At 32.1% G+C, this 18,741-nt stretch overlaps 1 long non-coding RNA gene across 1 annotated transcript; it reads left to right on the top strand.

The window, feature by feature from the left end:
- Positions 1–3,324: 3,324 nt before the first annotated feature.
- Positions 3,325–11,201, top strand: LOC105325126 (uncharacterized). Its single transcript, XR_010707962.1, has 4 exons — positions 3,325–3,528; positions 9,421–9,502; positions 9,626–9,723; positions 10,475–11,201. It is a non-coding gene; the product is annotated as an uncharacterized lncRNA (long non-coding RNA).
- Positions 11,202–18,741: the final 7,540 nt, after the last annotated feature.

An 18,741-nucleotide genomic window follows, 5' to 3' on the forward strand; every position in this document is an offset into this window, starting at 1 on the left:
CAAGAATTGCACACATCTAAGCCAAAGGTTAATATAAGAGAAACGTTCAATTCTTGACAAATAACTGATTTCATAAATAGTCTAAAAACTTTTAATATAATTTTTCAGTAACTTTGTACGTATCTGGCTTACAAAACTATTTTTACATTAACTTGTTTGATTTTAGACCACAAAGCCTTGTTTTGGTGGCATAGTTTAGGGCAAGTGATTAGGGAAATGCAAATATAAGAAAGGATTGCAACAAAAAATATATAGAAATTATCAATGAATAACGTGTTTTCAATGTCACACTTTGTTAACAGGAAACTTTACTTCGTTAGCGATGAAGTTATAAAAACGAGATGATAACCCGCGCAATTGCTACAAATTACACAATACACAATAATAGGTTTTGTGTGTTGAACCTATTTTTTTTTTGGTACAATTTTGATATGTTGGGCCTAACTTTTTTCGGACCAGATTCTTTTTAACGTTTTTTTATTTATTAAATTTATTAAACAAAAGCAACTGAAAATTTGAAAATTGTTTTCATGAAGTCTCAATACTGTTTTTTTTTTTGGCAGTTGACTTGATAGTATTAAACTTCTTTCTTTCTTTGTTGATTGTTTGTCCCTTAAGCATTTTTGTTTGTCATTGCTGGAAATATTTTTATTTTGTGCAATATACAGCTGTATCTTGTATAAATGTCAACTCTAAATGGCATAACAATTAAAAGGTGCTTGGGATAGTGCGTCGTATTTCTTTAAATTTGATGTAACATGGCTGAATGTTTTTGCCCTAGTTTTTTGTTACACTGCACAAGAAAAAGAGAGGAGGGGGAAATTAATTGAAAACATTTCGATTCATATATAAAAAAAATTCCTTACAGATGCCAATATGCTACTCTGCAATGCGAATAACGAGACTCTTTTTAATTAATCAAGATATAGTTACGAGGGCTATTCACAGTAATTGAATACTTTTGCTAAACACCCAAAACTTTGTACTTGTTCTAAAATTTTATTTTCATTCTTTGCAAACTGAAATCAATAATCCTAAACTTCATCAAACTTTCCTCCAAAAGAGTTATACTCCTCTTCTCAGACACTGCTTCACGTGAGAGAAGGGAATTAACAAGCCGTCAATACAGTTTAGGGAATAGGGTAAAACCTACATAATAATAATTGAGGTAAAAAAAGAGGTTAGTCTAGTTGTTGCACTTAATTTTATAGAAAGCGTTAATGTGTAACTTGCAAGATGTATCAGAGCAGAATCATATGACAGTTTGAATAACCTTCCTTGTTGTCTGTTTGTGTTTAGCAGCTGAAGGCCACTGTTATGTTTATCGAGTCAAATTTCGTTTTATTTCAAAGCTTTTTTTTCTAGTTATCAGAAAATTGTAAAATAGTCTCGTATCCTGTGGCAATTTTGTGTATCACTATTTCCGTAAATTTACTATTGTTTTTAAGAACGTTGAAATCGCCTCCATGGTTTGTTTTTTTTTGGTCATCATTCAAATGTGTGGAACATGAAATTATTGAAGAAAACTTCTTGAAGCATAACTATCCTTTAAAACACTTAGGAACGCCTCCCAGTGAAATAATATTTTATTTCTGCAATCTTCTAAACAGTTACAATTGTACTTTTTCATCTCTGTCAATGACGGATTTCATTTTCATTTCTCATTGATATCTTATTTTGTATACTATATCAGTTGCTCTTTTTAAATAAGTATCTACCTTATTTAAAATTTGTCATCCACCTGTAAATGGTTTTAACAGACAACAGAGTTTTATATCACGGCACAGGGTTTCAAAAATTTTATGTTTAAACATTTTTTAGGGGGTCCGTCAGATTTCATATTCTTAAGGTCAAACGACACGTTCCTCAATTTTATATAACTTTTTCCAGGAATTTGTTATTGATTTACTACTACTTTGAGAAGCTTTCTTGCAAAAAATTAGGATACCTTACCAGGAATTTCTGCAAAATACTAGAGTTTGCAATTTCCTACATTCATGTAATCTTTTTGAAAATACACTAGAATTGCTGATATAAAAATTTATATATTGATATATACAGCCGGAGGTGGTGTTTGAACTTACGATCCATGGAACCTAAAGTTCCAGCAGTGTGCGGCCACCGCTCTAACCACTCGGCCATATAGGTTTACAAATGCAAAAACTTAAAATTCTAAAATAATAATTTTTATTGGAACTCTTTATTACGAGGAGATACAAAAAAGATGCCCGAGGAACGTGTCGTCTGACCTTAATTTCTGGAGAGTGGTTCTATGGAAAACGGTTCTTTTTGATATTCTTTGTAAACAAGTGATTCCATGTCGATTCAATAGTGATTATGGTTAGTTCAAGCAGGCTTAAAATTTTAACGGAATATATGTTGTCTTATTATGCACAAAATAGCGCTCGTAACAGACACCGGTTTTTCGAAAACATTGGATGTTAATTCTATAAAATTTGCAGTTGATTGTAATGATTGCATTTAGTTGTACACTTAATTGATTTAATTCTTCAGTATTGGCCAACTCGAAACGATTAACGTTTATGTTGTCTACCTTGGTGTTTGCTTATAGCGTCATAATTGTAGGTTGCACCTTTTATTTTTAAACAACACGTTTTTAAAACAAAACTCTTCCATTTTTATGTATATACAGTTTTTGAATCTAAACTAGGTAAAGCAAGAAATGCACACCTATTTTTTATGTAGCTTCATCATCGTTAAAGAAGAGGAAAATGTACGTATTATTTATTAAACCCCTTTTAAACATTCGCATTATTTTACTTTTATTTATTGTTCTTCTACCTTACTGTACAACAAGAAAATTTCCAGAAAAAAAAGAATTAGCCAAAAAGGAAGTAATGACTAACTTAATTTTAACCCCCTCCAGTCTTGATTTTGTCAAACAAAAAATAATGTGGAATGAACATATCTAGTTTTTGAATAAAGAGATTTAATCATTTTGCTTTGTATCTGTTGCTTTAACATTGTCAATGAGCTTCTAAATGATACAAAGAGGATAATACATGAGTGTCAAATTACTTGACACGATTTGAATTTTAATCTATCCTTCAAAATATTTAAACAATTTTAGTATGCCTGCCAATTAGATGACGCATCTAACAAGAAATGATGTGATCAGGCCAACTGGAATTAAAGTGGTGTTTATTTTCTTCCAAATTTTTGTTTTAACTTTTAAAATAAAAACTATAGGGCAAAGTCGCATTGATAATTGTATACCATGGTAGCTGATACAAATAATTTTGCAAACATCATGAATTTTAATAAAGTTTTTGAATTGATATTTTTTCTTCAGTCGTTGGGAGAGAACAAGCAAACATTTATTTAAGGGTAGCCACATTAAGATAATCTGGTATAAATACATGTACCTCTCCCTCATCTATAGAAGGCTGTCTTAACAAGTACCAGAACATTGTTGGTTTCCTCAAAGATTCTGAAGAATGACTGCCTCAAAAAAAGTTTTTATCGCAGCTTTGCTCTGCATGGCAATTTCATCGAATAGCAACAAAGGTAGGTATTTTTGAATTATTTTGATTTATTAGATATTTTAAATATTAGGTTTAACAAATTATTGACAAGTAGGAAATGGAGCATAGTTTGATTATCACTGTAATAAATAAAACATACATGTTAACTTTCCTCGCTTCCATTGATAAGATATTGTCATTGAAAGAAAAACACGTGGACAACATGTTTCTGTTTTTTCACAGACATCCTGAATAGACTAAACAAGCACTTTCAAGCTATTGTGCGCCCAAAATCGCATTGTTTTGTATATATTTGTTTCGATTTATTTAATTTTTTGATTCGTTTTTGTTGCTTTTTAAGGTCTCCCGTTTCCTGAAGACCTAAATGTTATCGTTAAGTTTCTTTTGACCTCTTTTGAGGGCTATCCATAAAAAAGTGAGACTTCTGCTATAAATAGAAAATTTGTGCACCTTTCTCCTTTAACACCGTACCGGATAATTATACTAGTGGCAAGGTGGCATTTTTCGACTTATGGATTTTTGTCTGAAAGGGTGCACTTAGATTAAATAATTACTTCTGGCTCCAATCAATAAGTAAGTTATTTCAATAAATTTTTAAATGTATTTCAATATATATATATATTTTTTTTTATTTTTCAACCAATATATTTGATAATATTGTTTGCCAAAGGAAAAATATTTCAAATTAAAGTTTGATAAACGTTAAACAGTTGCATACTGCCATTGCAACACCATTTTCCAAAAACCTGGGTATTTTGTAATTTTGGGTTTTTTGGGTTTTGTTTTTTTTTTGGGGGGGGGGTTGTTCCAAAGACAAAACGTGGGTGACGTCAGTATAAAAAAGATTAATTTCTTTGGCTGTATTATTATGGTCATGATCCATCTAGTATCCCTGCACTTCACTACCCATGAACTTTTTCATAACTTTCTTTATTCAAACCATTTTTTATCAATTTTGTACCCATTCCACAAAGGTTTATTATGCCAGTATCCTATGGGCAGCAAAACAAGACAGACAAGTCTGGTGTTAGGCTAAAGTGCATAGTGTCTAAACAAGGTGCAATGTGCAGCATGGATAAAGGACTTAGAGGTTATATTGTTAGAAATGAGGTCATTTGACATAGCTATAGCTGTAGCCATAGCTACAAAAGTTTTCTCGACTAGGTGTCAATAAGTCCTAGTACGCCATACCAGGTAATTTTGGCTGGCAGGTTAAGATTGATACCCCAAGGGCTGTGTCTGACCTTTATCCCCGCCTATTAACGGATGTATAATCTGATTATCTAGATAGAAACATCTTGAAATCTTGTATAAGATTAACCAAAAACTTAACTTAATAAGGAAACTATATACCAAAAAAATCTATGAAAAAGGGGGTGACTTGAAATAAAAAATGAAAGTATATTTTCCAAAACAAAATTTTTGGCTCTGTGTCGTCAGGTGAGCTAGTAACTTATGATCTTGGATGAATATTTGTTAGATATGAGTCTAAAATCTACCTTCCCCTGGTTTTTTCTGGCAAACTGATAACCCTTTTTATTTACTACATCTGTGACCATACTTCTGCGAAAGCTGTGTGATGTGTAATATCATGAGATTTGTATAAAATAAGGATTTTTTCGCATAATTAATTTTAATTGAAAACCAATTCTAGGGGTGTTGTCGTCATAAATGAGCAGTGTGCCTGAATATTTTAACCTACATTTTATATATGTACTGACTTGTCTGACTGAAGGGAAAAAGGGGGTGGTTGTCAGTGGCGTAGCGTCCTTTACGCAAAAACGCAAATGAATACACAAAATTTTGCAAAGCATAGGTCTTATGATTTGAGTTTACTATTGTTTGCACGTAAACAAATCGTATTGAGACTCCACTGAATTATAATCTGCATATTTAGTATTCAGTTCTCATCGTAAACCATACAATTACTATGATTCCGGAACATACCGTCATTCCATACTTTACATTAAAATTAATTGGAAGTTCGTTTGAATCATACATTAATATGGACGAGCTATACCTTTGACTTTCATGTTATTGGCTTAAAGAATGATCTACAATAAACTTATTAAAATGAGATGAACAACTTTTAACTCCTTTCAAGTTTAAATATTCATACTAAAATCTGAAAACACATCAAGTTTTGAGTGTTTGTCCGTAATTTTATTCTGTCAGTCTATACTTACATGTAATTTAAAGTCGGCGGTCGGGTGATTAAAATTTTGACAAAGTCACAATACATTGTGATAAACTTGATCAAAAATTTGTCATTTAGGTAAGTATGTTACGGTTTGAATAATAGACCTGTTTCAAAACGCCTATTATCTTTAATCATATACAGTTGGTTTTCGCTGGGGTATCAGTGTTTCAAATATAATTACACATTCTTTTAAAATTCAACATTTCCCTTACACATACAGTATGTAAATTGTACCATTTTGAGACAATATCTCATCATCAAAAGCTTGTAAATCTAAAAGATAAAACCTAAAATCCAAGAGCATCGGTGGTCTTGAAATGTTAAAGAAAATATTCGAAGAGTACCAGGTAAATAATGTTTGTCTCGGAATTCAGCAACTTTTGTTCATATTTATTGGAATCATAATACTTAAAAAATGTCATATTTTTAAGGCTGTTTTGTCATTCAAATAACATAAAATCCAGGAGCTTCCAGGGGCTTCGCCCCCTGGTCCCCCACCAGGGCTCTGCCCTGGACCCTCTGGGGGCCTCAAGGCGGCCCCCAGACCCCCTACCTTTTTTTTGAATACAGTAAATTAAAAGGTAGCTACGCCACTGGTTGTTTAGTTTTTTTTTACTATAGAAGGGTGCCCTGTCTGATCTGTGTTTTATTTTTAGAATTTTTAGATTAAAATGACCTCGGAATCGAAATGTAGATCTGAAATTTTAATGGACAGCACGTCACTTATTCTGAAAAATTAAACCCCAAAGAAGGCTTAACTGAAAGAAGCAGGAAACAGGGAAGCTTCATAGGGGAAACGACATGGGTTGGTCTGAATTATTTTTATTAAAATAATCAAAAGAAATGGATACCTAAAGGTGCTTATTAACAAAATTTGATCTACAAATACCTTCCAAGTGTTATGACACAACAATGACCTTGGTTGTGTCGTAGTGGTCCCCAATCTTGTTAAAATGTTAACTGGCATCTATGTATAAACACACAGTTCGATATACGCAGCTATGGAGATATAACTGGGCAATGTTATGTAAAATCTGGTCACCTGAAGTTGGCAAAGATCCCAGAAAACCATATTGGGTACGAAAATCTTTACATGTGTAAATTACTCTAGTGCTGACAGGTATGCATGATGTGTATTGTCGGATAAGAAGTTATGAAGAAGCCTTGATGTTTCTGCTTCAAAATGTCTCATAGGTTTTTGCATTGGTGTGGCGAAAGGCTTTGTTTAAGGTGCGAGGCGCCTGATCCTGGAACACTGTAAAAAAGATATTATATCTGCAATGGAGTTTGCTTTAGTAGGGATATATGCAGCTTTAATTCAAATGTTATTTTGTAAGGTAAGGATGAAAAAATGACAATTACAAACTGTCAACTTTCTCAAAAATTCATAAAACGAAATACAAATTCAAAGCAGAACAACACGAACCTCTAAACAGATAGAGGTAGGATCAGGTGCTTAGAAGGAGTGAGCATCCTCTGCTGGCCGGTCACAATCGCCGTGTGCTCTTTGTCGTAATTGGGCAAACGGACAATTAGGTGATTAAATTTGGTCAAACAATTAGTATGAAAAACGTTAGTCAGCATGCGACCCAGTTGAAGATTGTATTTGCTGACAAGGTCGTTGTATCGACCATAGAACTTACAAACGATGACTGTTAATAGGTGAATTTTATCAACTTGTTTGTCAGTAGCTTGCCTCACCTTAAAAACTAGGTTATGAAGGTATATTGCTACATAAGTTAGGAAAGTTGACTATAGAAAAATTGAAGTAATCGCGTTTATCATAAAGTTTAGTTTGTAAAATGTTATCTATCAGAAACTCAAGCATCTTTTTTAATGTCAACTTCAGAGTACACCATAAATTGCTTTCTGCAATGTGTCTTGTCTGCAGGTAAGTACATTGTCATGCTGAGAGTATTTATTAGTAGGTTCTTCAGTTTTAATATCAGCAATAAGTCAATAAGTACCCGAAGTTCTCATCACAACGTTCAAAATGGCGCAGTGTGTTTGCACAGTGGGTAGATAATAGTAGACCATAAAAAAGAAAGTCGTCTGAATAATGAATGATATGAATATTGTTATGTCAGTCAGAGTACGATTGATGCAAATATTCCCCAATATGAGCAGCTGCTTGAAGATCTGTAAGGTACCAGTTTGTCGAAATAGCATTCTACTTGAAATTTAAAAGCCAACAAGTCAAAATCTGAAGGAAATATGGAAATTTAGCGAAAAGCATATCTAATGGCTGACTTGTCCAAAAGTGCACCTTTTCCAAAAGAGGCTATAATATTTGCTGTCTCGTCAATGCTTCAGTAATGAACCAAACAGGCACTGGGAACAAAACATTGATAAAATGTTCCTATGCGTATGACAGATGATGGAGGATTCGTATGTCCCCATCCTTTTTAGGGACTAGACTTAATGGGAAAACTTGCAGACTGACAAAAGAACCCGCTACTCGTTTAATAAGACTTCTTGTGATCGGCTACAAATATATTGTTGTTAGTGCTGACCAGATTTTTACTTTTACTTTATTTATTCCTTGTTCCCAGTTGACCCTGGTATTGAAGTCTAAAAACAAACGTAAAACGGTGGAGTAAGAAATTTGCATGTTTGTTATCGTCCAGATAATGTGCCAAAGACCAATTGTTTATTGATGTCTGTCCTAGGATGTAATTTGAAAAGCTGTTTTGAGAACTTAATATAAAGGTGCATGTGTGGCTAAACCTGCATCAGATTCCTGATGTGCAGTTTGATTGGCGTTAACTTTGTTTCTGACACAACTAGGCTCATGTATGAGGGAGGTAGGGTCCTAGACCTCCACAGGACACGGTGGTTGTGTCTACAGTTGGGATCTCTTCCGTATCCCTCGACCGCGAGCGGGGGTTCCTGGCAATCATCGGTGAACCGTATGACCTAATTAGTCTCTGAATGGATGCATGATGGCTTAGAATGTAGGCTGGATGGGGATTGATTTACCTCTCGGATATAAATTTGGCCCTGGAAATATGTATTTCGCCCTGCAAATATATCTGGTGTGGTTCTGATTTGCAATAATGTTTAGCTCGTTGCTTGAACGCCAAGAAGTAAACTCGTTCCACTGTGGTTTCGTAAAACAAAATATCGCCAAAATGAATTAATTTTGTACAATTTGATATTTATCAAAATATTTTGGATATCTTTAAAAGAACATTGGATCATTTTTATTTTTAAGCTTAAGCGTAGCTGAGGCATTAAGAAAAAAAATGGCTATCCTGAATAAAACATATTATGAATAATTTATAAAATTGTCTACCTTCAAATAAAAGATAAATGCATACCATCAAAATGATATCATTGTATAACGCTAAAACTGAATTTTGCAAAATAATATTTTCAAAACCAAAAAGATTAAAAGATTGTCTGATTTTCTGTAATGAATTGATTCCCGTAGCAACAAAAATTTTTGCTTCTTTGAAGTAGAGTATTGAAATTTAAGAATTTTCCATAGAAAATGAATATTTTTTAAAAGTAATGGTAATTAAAACAATGCCATTGTTTGATTTTGGCTTTTGCGTTATGGAATTAATGTTTAATCTCAAGATTAAGCTATTTTTATAGTGCTGCAATTAATGCATATAAAAATGACACTGTTAATTAGGAAAGCTAGCTGACCCTTGACCTTCTGTTTAATGTATGAACCATTAATGAATATTCAATATTTTCCCTGTGCAGGTGCTTATGCTGTAACTTTAGCGTGTAAGGTTTCAATCCAGCTTTGTGTAGCTTTCACAGGTTTCACCGAGCGAAGTTGCAGGTAAGAATTTGTGTTTTATTCTTGAATTATGAAGGTATATTGAAAAATTACATTCATTAATTAAGTATCATTTATTGGCATACTTTTTTCATTTGCATGACTTACCAACTACTCTCTTTATAGGACTGCACGTAATTGTGTAAATGCCGCCTATGTAAAATACTGCAAAGAAGACACACTTGACCCACCATACGGAGAGCGGTATCTGAATTCAAAAGGATGTAAGCAACCTATTTAAATGTTTAGTAACCAGAATTTAGTTGCTATCTTTTGGGCACTCCTTGTAATCAATACCTTCTGTTTGCAGATGTAATTGTTTGCTTTCCATTTCTTTATTTAGAATGATTAAAATTTCTTAAATTCAAATGGAATGCAAACAATAGGAAATAAATTTTATTATGAACGTTTTTGTTTTAATCCACAATTATATGAAAAAATGAACAATAAACATTTTCATAAATACGGGACAAAAGTGCAAATTTATTTAAGTCTAATTGAAATAAAAGATAGTGGTAAAAAATCTATTAAACTGTTAAAACACACACAGTATGATCTGCATGCATGGTTGCCTACTCAATTCATTCGTCAAAGTTAAACTAAACGTCGCGTGCTCAGTCTACTTAAGATTTCATATTTCAGACGTAAAACGTTCAAGTTTTGTCTTCAGAAATAGCCGAAGAGAGTTACATGATTTCGAAAAAAAAAATTATTTCTTTTTTCATTGTTCATCAATTTAATTCATATGAATTTTCTTATATATACGTGTTACCATTAATCCTCGCTGCGCTTGGTGTTACATTTGTATTATAACATTCTAATTGAAGTAGTAGATTCATTTTTTTTAACTTGACATTATTTTTTTGGTTTTTTTCTGTGCTCATTATATTTCTACATACTGTAAGCGTTAATGTTAAGTTATGAACTTACACTAGAAATATGCAATTTATTTTATATTTTACCGTCTTTTTTAAGGTTCCGGTTCCGGGATACCATTAATAAGTGCCATGTGTCTTTTCATCGCAGGCCTTTTCCATATGCTGTAACAATGTAATCTAAAGATATTATTATCATGTTTTGCATGGATAAGAAAACCTGATTATATCATTATGTCGCATTTTGTGTCACGCTGTGTATGTTGGAAAACAACTGTACTAAATACGTTTAAAAACTTATGGAGTGAAATCTGAAACGACAACAGCCAATTTTGATAAAGACGTCGCCCAAACAAGAAGGGTAGTGTTGAAGAGTTCTCTGCAATGATTTTGATTATATAATTTAAGTGTGAAGTGTGATCTAAACCCGTACAATGTTCAATATTAATGTTATGTACCAAACTGTGGGCCAATAAAAAAGTTTTTGTACATAAATATGAAATTAATGTTCTATATCGAAAATTAATTATAAACTAGATGCTGTTTTAGACGGTAATATCGGCATCAAGTGTTTGCCCCTAAATAACACTTTCTTGTACCAGTTTTAGTAAAAAAGAAGGCCATATCCAATTTCTGGTACTTTTACGTTTTAATTTGCATAAAAAATATCAGATCCTATCCCATTAGCAACCCTTTATGTACAATTTGGGGTTGAAATGTTTTCACATGAGTTATAAATTTATCAATAATCTTAACATTTCATGTCATTAAAAGTATGGTCTACATAATTATTACGAACAAATTAAATTTTATTTTTTGTGTGTTAATTTGTGTTTCAGCAAATGTTCTGCTCCAGACACAACAATGTGACATCAATATTTAAAAGGCAACTAATTTAATTTTAAAGAATTTCAAAGGGCAACTACACCAAATAATTTAAGAACTTACAAAATACGGTTTTTAATTAAATCATATGAAATGTCTAGATGAGTAGGCGAAGCGTTGGCCAATGACGGGCATAATGTCGAATATTAATTCTCACCGAACGGACATAGAGATATAACAGGCAGTCACGTGATGTATTTAAAGCATTAAAGTGTTCTTTTTCAGTCCAAGGGAAAACAAAAGATATACATAGTTTCCATAACAAGAACAATATGTGGGTGATCATTTAGTTTGCACTTGTTTTATGACTGTATTGTGAGAAGACAAGCCTGTAGCGGTGTATGTACAATATTATGTATGGTTACATACCTACTTACCTTGTTATTGAAATAATACAACGATTGCTCTTTCAAAAACATGGTTCCGTCGCAAACCACTGCCAATATACATGTGTATTAATTTTCCTCTGCAACCTCTAAGAGACCCCGGCACGTGGCTGCAGACAATACTGGACAGTCTTTCAAAACGATGAATCGAGAATGCGCAGCTTGACTTAGGATGTTTCACTTCATTATTTAATTTAATTTTTACTTTATATTCTTACCACAATTGTGCAACTTCTAAAAATCTTCTTGACATCTTTTTAAACAACACTTCATTTACAATTTAGTAGCAAGAGTCACATGTGTATCCAGTAAAGCATGCATGAGACTTGGTTTCATCGAAGTTACACATTTGCTCGAAAATTAAGCCCGGGCCTTTTCAAACCCCCCAAAAACAACACGCATCAAACATTCAAATGGCACCCTGATCAAATTATTACAAAACTTAAACAAACAGGCATATTAATCATTGTTTTTCATCTCATAAAAATGACCCCCTTATGAGACCGGAAATGTCCAATTCGGTTTTATTTTGCTTAAACCATGTTTTGACGTGAACCTAGAGGGAATTACTGTAGTGACATTTTTCCTTCCCCATACCCGATTTGTGCATTAGATACATTTCTAATGAGAATGAAGGCAGCTTTTTTCTTTATTAAACTCTTTATCCAATCATTACACACCAGTAATAGAAAAAAGTAAATGAGTGTAATTTTCTTTTATTTTGCTAATTCTTTTTGTCAAGCGATGTGTGGTACATGTGTATTCACATGGATACAGAATGATCAAGATTATAACTTATGAAATCATGAAAAATTATGCATTTAAATCTTGATTGTTTTGACAAAAATACATGTAAAATTTTAATATACATAAATGACGATCAATTGCAAAATGTTCACTACATAGGCAATTTTGCCACATATGATTCTGATATGAAGTGCATTTCATATAAGAATCATATCGAAATCACATAAAAATGATATAAAAATTGATCCTTATAAGAATTTATATAATCCCTATCATATGATTCTGATATGATTTGAATTATATGATAAATACTTCATATGAGAATTATATCATAATAAAATCATAACAAAATTATTTAAGATTTATTTTATAATTATATGATTGTGATTTACATCAAAATATTTCCAAAGGAAATGTATGAAAATCATTTTAGACACCTTCGAATTAATTGCGGCATGATGTTTATTGGTTTGATATGAAAATTTGTTTGAAATTATAAGCGAATGAAATATATATATTTAATGAGTGGATTTCTATTGCTTTCAAGTAAAGTAGGTAAACAGTTTATACATAACTTCCTTTATTTTTGTTTAATGAATAAAATCACTATTGATAAAGGCATATAGTATGAAAATATATTATTTACGAATTATATAATCAACTTCAGCCAGGTGTAAACAATTCCGGAATGAAACCTGAATCGGCTTCAATTTTGTCGTTCACATGTATACATCATATTTTTACGTCACGAACGCAGAAGAGATCAGAAACTGCAGGATGATTTCAGATAATAGGTAAGAATTTACCAGTCCTATTTCTTTCTCATTTACGAGCAATTAAATTACTCAACTGACGGTACTGATGTTGGACATTATCTCTCTCTCTCTCTCTCTCTCTCTCTCTCTCTCTCTCTCTCTCTCTCTCTCTCTCTCTCTCTGAAAATGTTTCTTTTTCAGAAAACTAATGAAGTACCAAAGAACAAGAAGAATTAACTTCCTATTGTAAAAGGTGTTGGATATATTTTGGGCCCCACCTTCTGCTGCGTTGTTGATAATTTACTAAATGTATGGAGTCTCACATTTTCATGTTTATATTCAGTATAACTTCATCTAGCATTTTTCGGAGTTGATTTTAATCAACTCTCCTATGCAGTTACTCAGACAAACCGAAAGTGAAACAGTGTTTGGACCTCAGCACAAATCATTGCTGCTGACAAGACTTAGTTCTTGAAAATAATTTATAAATTAGATGTAATGTATGCTTATGCATTGTTTTTCAAGGAAATTTATTTATAAATCCCTTGAAAATAGTCAGATTTTAAATGGTACGAACAATTTAAATATTTGTTGTAGTCGTATGTATTCCTACGCCAATATAGTCTCGTTCAACTCGACGCTCGGCTGTCCCCGTAAATCCTTGTCGGATATTTACAGTGTCAGCCGAGCGTTTGGTTGAACGAGACTAGAGTTCAATATTGCTTGGATCCATACAATTTTCGAGAAATATTTCTATTACTGATACATAGATTGATTGAATTAATTTTATCTTTAAATATTATTTAACATGATTCATATGGGGGTTTCTCGACATTCTTGTCCAAAAATTCATATTATAAAAATGTGCGTATTTCAAATTAGAAACTACATGTACTTGTCATATGCATGCAAAATAACATATCATTGATTTTAAAATACATAAACATTGACAAAATCAACTCCCGTCAGTTCTTCAGTACTTTGATTAATAATTAAAATTCTCTTCACATAAACCATGGTTTTTCTTTATCAAGGTAGCAGCAGAACAGAGCTGCAAATGTGCTTAAGGTTCAATTCAACAGTAATAATAATGTTGGGTTACCAGTATTTAAGAGCACATTTAATTGACATTGAAGTTTTGCATCATCAATAAAAATTGTTAAATCGTGTATTTTAAACATAGAAAATGAAGAATATGTTTGCTGTTTTTTGTTCACCTCTGAACCATACCCCCTTTATTCAGATTGCTTAATATCTACTTCGATGTATATGAAAAATAAATCAACATTTTGGAACGTATAAAGATAGTTTTGATTTCCCCTTTTCAAACCAAGATTGATCATAAAGCATAATTAAAATGATGATAGTGTTTGCCAATATCTGATAAGATGCATTAAAGAGGGATTTATTTATATTTTATGATAATTATATATCAATATCGTTATATGCTCAAAAAGTCGAAAAAGTAATTCGTATTTTTTGCTTTCAAAAGAATTAAAATCAATTGCTTTAGAAATAAAAATAAAAGCATCCAACAATTTTTTTTTTAATTTGTGTGGATGATCCCGCACATGGAAAGCAGCTTGCAAAATAAACACAAGCTGGTTATTTTATATTCTTGATATTGATCTTTTTCTTTGTTTTCATTTATGGAAATCAACAGGTGCTCTAATTTTATCAATATTTGAGTATTGTCACAGATAGGGTGTTATTCAGGTATATTGTAGATAATTTAAACGGGTTAAATGAAAAGGAACATGTCCATATAGCCGTGATCGTATTGTGGTTAGTACTTCGCGTTGTGGCCGCGACAACCCAGGTTCGAATCCTGGTCACGGCAGTGGCTGTGCAGTCGCTGGTACGGCAGGGCAGGGTAATTTTTGGAGGTATTTGGAGGTAAAATTTGTCCTCTTTATGCAAGTTGATATTAAAGGTCCTCCACACATCTGAGAAAAGTTCTGCATACAACCCCATTCTTCTAAGTTACTTAAACATATTGATTTTTAGCATGTGTTCGACTTGAAAATGACCCAAAAATTCACTTTTGGGGGAAATATCAACTTTTTAAATTTTACCGCTGTTCATGAAAATAAAAATCCCTGCAGAATTCAAACTCGGGACCTGCAGGTTGGTGGACCACGCAACAACCACTGCGCCACAAAGATAGACAACAAATTTTGGTGGCAAAAACTGTCTAAAAATGCGCTTTAATCGCCATGTTGTGATGTACTGTCATAAAAGTAGAAGTCACGAGGTGTTGATGATCATTAAACTTCTCCGTTAAGTTGTGTAGTAGAAAAATGAATTTAATATAATTTTAAAAATCAATTTTATTCAATAAAGTGTAATTAGCATTGCAAGATATAAATATACTACTAGAATTAATATGTGATGCAGAATTTTCAGACTAGAGGTGACCCAAAATGGCTACCCAAAACCTAAGGAGCGGATCTTTTTAAAGTCAACATTTTTGTTTTTACGGGCCGCCGGAAGGCGGTCCGTTATTTGATATACATTTAAATAGTGTTACTGCGTTTCTGCGGGATAGTTCTTTTTTTATAGAATTAATATTTTGCTTCTTTTTATGAATTGAAAGTAAATTTGCATATAGAAATATGTTTTATGCCTTATAAAAATATTACATAATTTTGGTTTTACTCGTAAATGAAAAATAGGTCATACTTAGTAGACTGTCGTGTTTGGCGCGTTTTTATCGAGACTGTAATATATTCGGAAAATTTCGGAGTTCTTCATCCTTTTCAAAACAATGCATCGGGATCGGTATGCGGGACATACTATAGACCCGAAATACTAAAGACCTGAATGTCATTAAATTTCATATAAATGATATATTTGGATTTCTATGAGCCGTGTCAAATAAAATGCATTTGTTTGTGTATTTATTATATTTCCATGTAAAATGTGGTAGAAATTATCATGAAATTATATCCATATCAATTATTTACGCAAAAATATGACAAATGAAAATTTGAATTGACTGGAAAATTTGAACTAATCCATTACTAATTTATCATGTGGTCCCTTAAAATCATATAAACTAATGCATTAAGTTTTCATTCAATACAATGCAACAACAACAAAACTGTTTGAAATACATAATTTCCAAGAGAAAAATGATGAGTTGAACTTATTGTATTACAGTAATGTACAAATCAACGTGTTCTCCATTACTTCATACTATGGCAATGACCATACAGTTACCGTTAGAAATGCTTACAGTAATGAACTCGGTTCTTTATGATGGTAAAATGTCAAACTTCAAAACAAAAATTGCTGAAAGTATATTAGAATTTACCATAAAAATTAGTACAACCAACTTTTATTTTCTTCTTTGTGGTGTGTTTTATGTAAACAACCAATGATTCATACAACAATATATTTTTTGCGGCCCATTTGACGCTTGCGTCAATATAATTTCTTGTTGTATCTGTATTACTTTTTATTTAAACTCGACTTTAACCCGCGCGTGCACGGGTTGACATTGCATATCGGACATTTACGAAATAGGTACATCGACACTCCTTATTATTGACATTTACATAACAAAGCTATAAGCCTACAATAATGCTATTAATTTCACTACACTTTCCTTATTTTGAATAATCTAACTGTGTCTCAGGAAAGGCCCTCACCACAGTTAAAATGCCTTCCATATACCCGTAATGTAGCAGAAAATTGCAGAATCGCTCCGGAACGATTTTGGAGAAAGTTAATGAAGTTGCCTTGAATATAACAGCCAAATTTATCACAACAAACCTTTTTGAGACTGCAAATACCTTTCAACTTCTTCATGGAATGGAAGAATTCAACACCTTTTCACCAACGTACGCGTATTTTCTTTGTAAAACTGGGTCCGTAGGTCATTATTCATTTTTACGATAAAACATACATTCTATCTTCACTCTCCTTAAAAATATAATGTAACTTTTTTGCATGTAATCAAATATTTTATACTACTATATTAAGACAGCATTCTTCCGATTTCTCGGTATTAAAGACCAAAAATTCGAGTCTATTATTTCAATATAGTAGTATAGATGTCAAAAGGCGTAAACAAAAAAAAAATACTTATTCTTTTCAAAATATCACAGAGTTTGTTTGGGCTATCCAGTGCCCAATTTCCTTTTTTTAATATGATATGATCACTGTGATTGACTATTTTACATCATCCTCTTAAATAAAACGAAAAGACATCAATCAAAATATAACTAGTATCAAACAATTTGCTAATAAATTTTCATTCTTTGGTGGAAAAGCCAATGATATTGGATTGACCTTTTTGCAATATTCAAATTAATACCATCGCTTTGTGAATTTCTATTCTGAATGTTAAAAATGCATGAATTTTATATCCTAAAACGTAACTGAAGAATCATTTCTTTACACAGGATGAATGACCATCTTTAAGTCCTCCTTAAAGATAGCTTAAAGGTGTTTAAAGGTAGCTTAAAGACGATCTTTAAGCCACCTTTAAGCTACCTTTAAGCTATATGTATTGCTTAAAGGTGGCTTAAAGAAAGCGTAAAGATGGCTTAAAGGCAGCTTAAAGACTATCTTTAAGCCACCTTTAAGGACAACTTATAGGTCCTTAATGTCCAAACTTCTTTAAGCCACCTTTAAGCCACCTTTAAGCTACCTTTAAGCTACCTTTAAGCCACCTTTAAGCCATTAAAAAAAATTTAATTCAATATTGTGCTTAATTTCCAACAAAATGTATTAACTTTATGAAAGAAAAGGTATTAAAACGGTTTTTGTTCTAGAAAGAAAAATGAAAAAAAAAAAACACCAAAAAAAAAAAAACGGCTGCGGTGAGAATTGAACCCGGGACCCTTAGATTACTAGCATAACCACACATCCTCTGCACCACGGCAACTTACATATTTATAAGCGTTTTTATATCCTATACATCAGTGGATATTGAATCACTGTATTGAATGTGTTTACAAACCATTCAGTTTGTAACAATCAATTATATCTAATTTATAAATTACATGCATGCATGTATTTAGAATGAAATACGGAACTTGGTCTTCAGTGAACAAAAATATATTATACCTAAATGGAAACCGTTAGGTTCACTATAGTAGGCTTTCTTAGTTAATAAATTTAAACCGAGTAGATATACGTAATTCATCTAATTTATAGCTATAAAAATGTAAGAAAGAAAATGAAATCATTTCTTTTATTAAATGCATTGATACTATTAGGGTATTTGTTCAATTTCCCGCAATTTCCCGGTTTTCATGATCGCGGCGCCGTTCCAATATGTTTAAATATTTACATGTAATTGTATGTACATGATTTTTAAACTATCAATTCTATAACAAACAAAATTACCAATTACCGGTGACGTATTTACTGCATGTGGCAATTGCAAATGACTTGTACATACAATTGTATGATGTGCCAGGCCGGGTATATTTGACATATTTACCCTTATACATATATTTAAATAATCAACCCCTATTTATGATCACCGGTACATTAATTAATTAGCCTCAAGATTTTACTCTTACATACATGTATCGTTAATTTGTAGACGTAACATATTTGAAACCCAGAGCTAGGAAATA

Source organism: Magallana gigas, chromosome 7 (assembly GCF_963853765.1).
Source record: "Magallana gigas chromosome 7, xbMagGiga1.1, whole genome shotgun sequence".
NCBI lineage: Eukaryota > Metazoa > Mollusca > Bivalvia > Ostreida > Ostreidae > Magallana > Magallana gigas.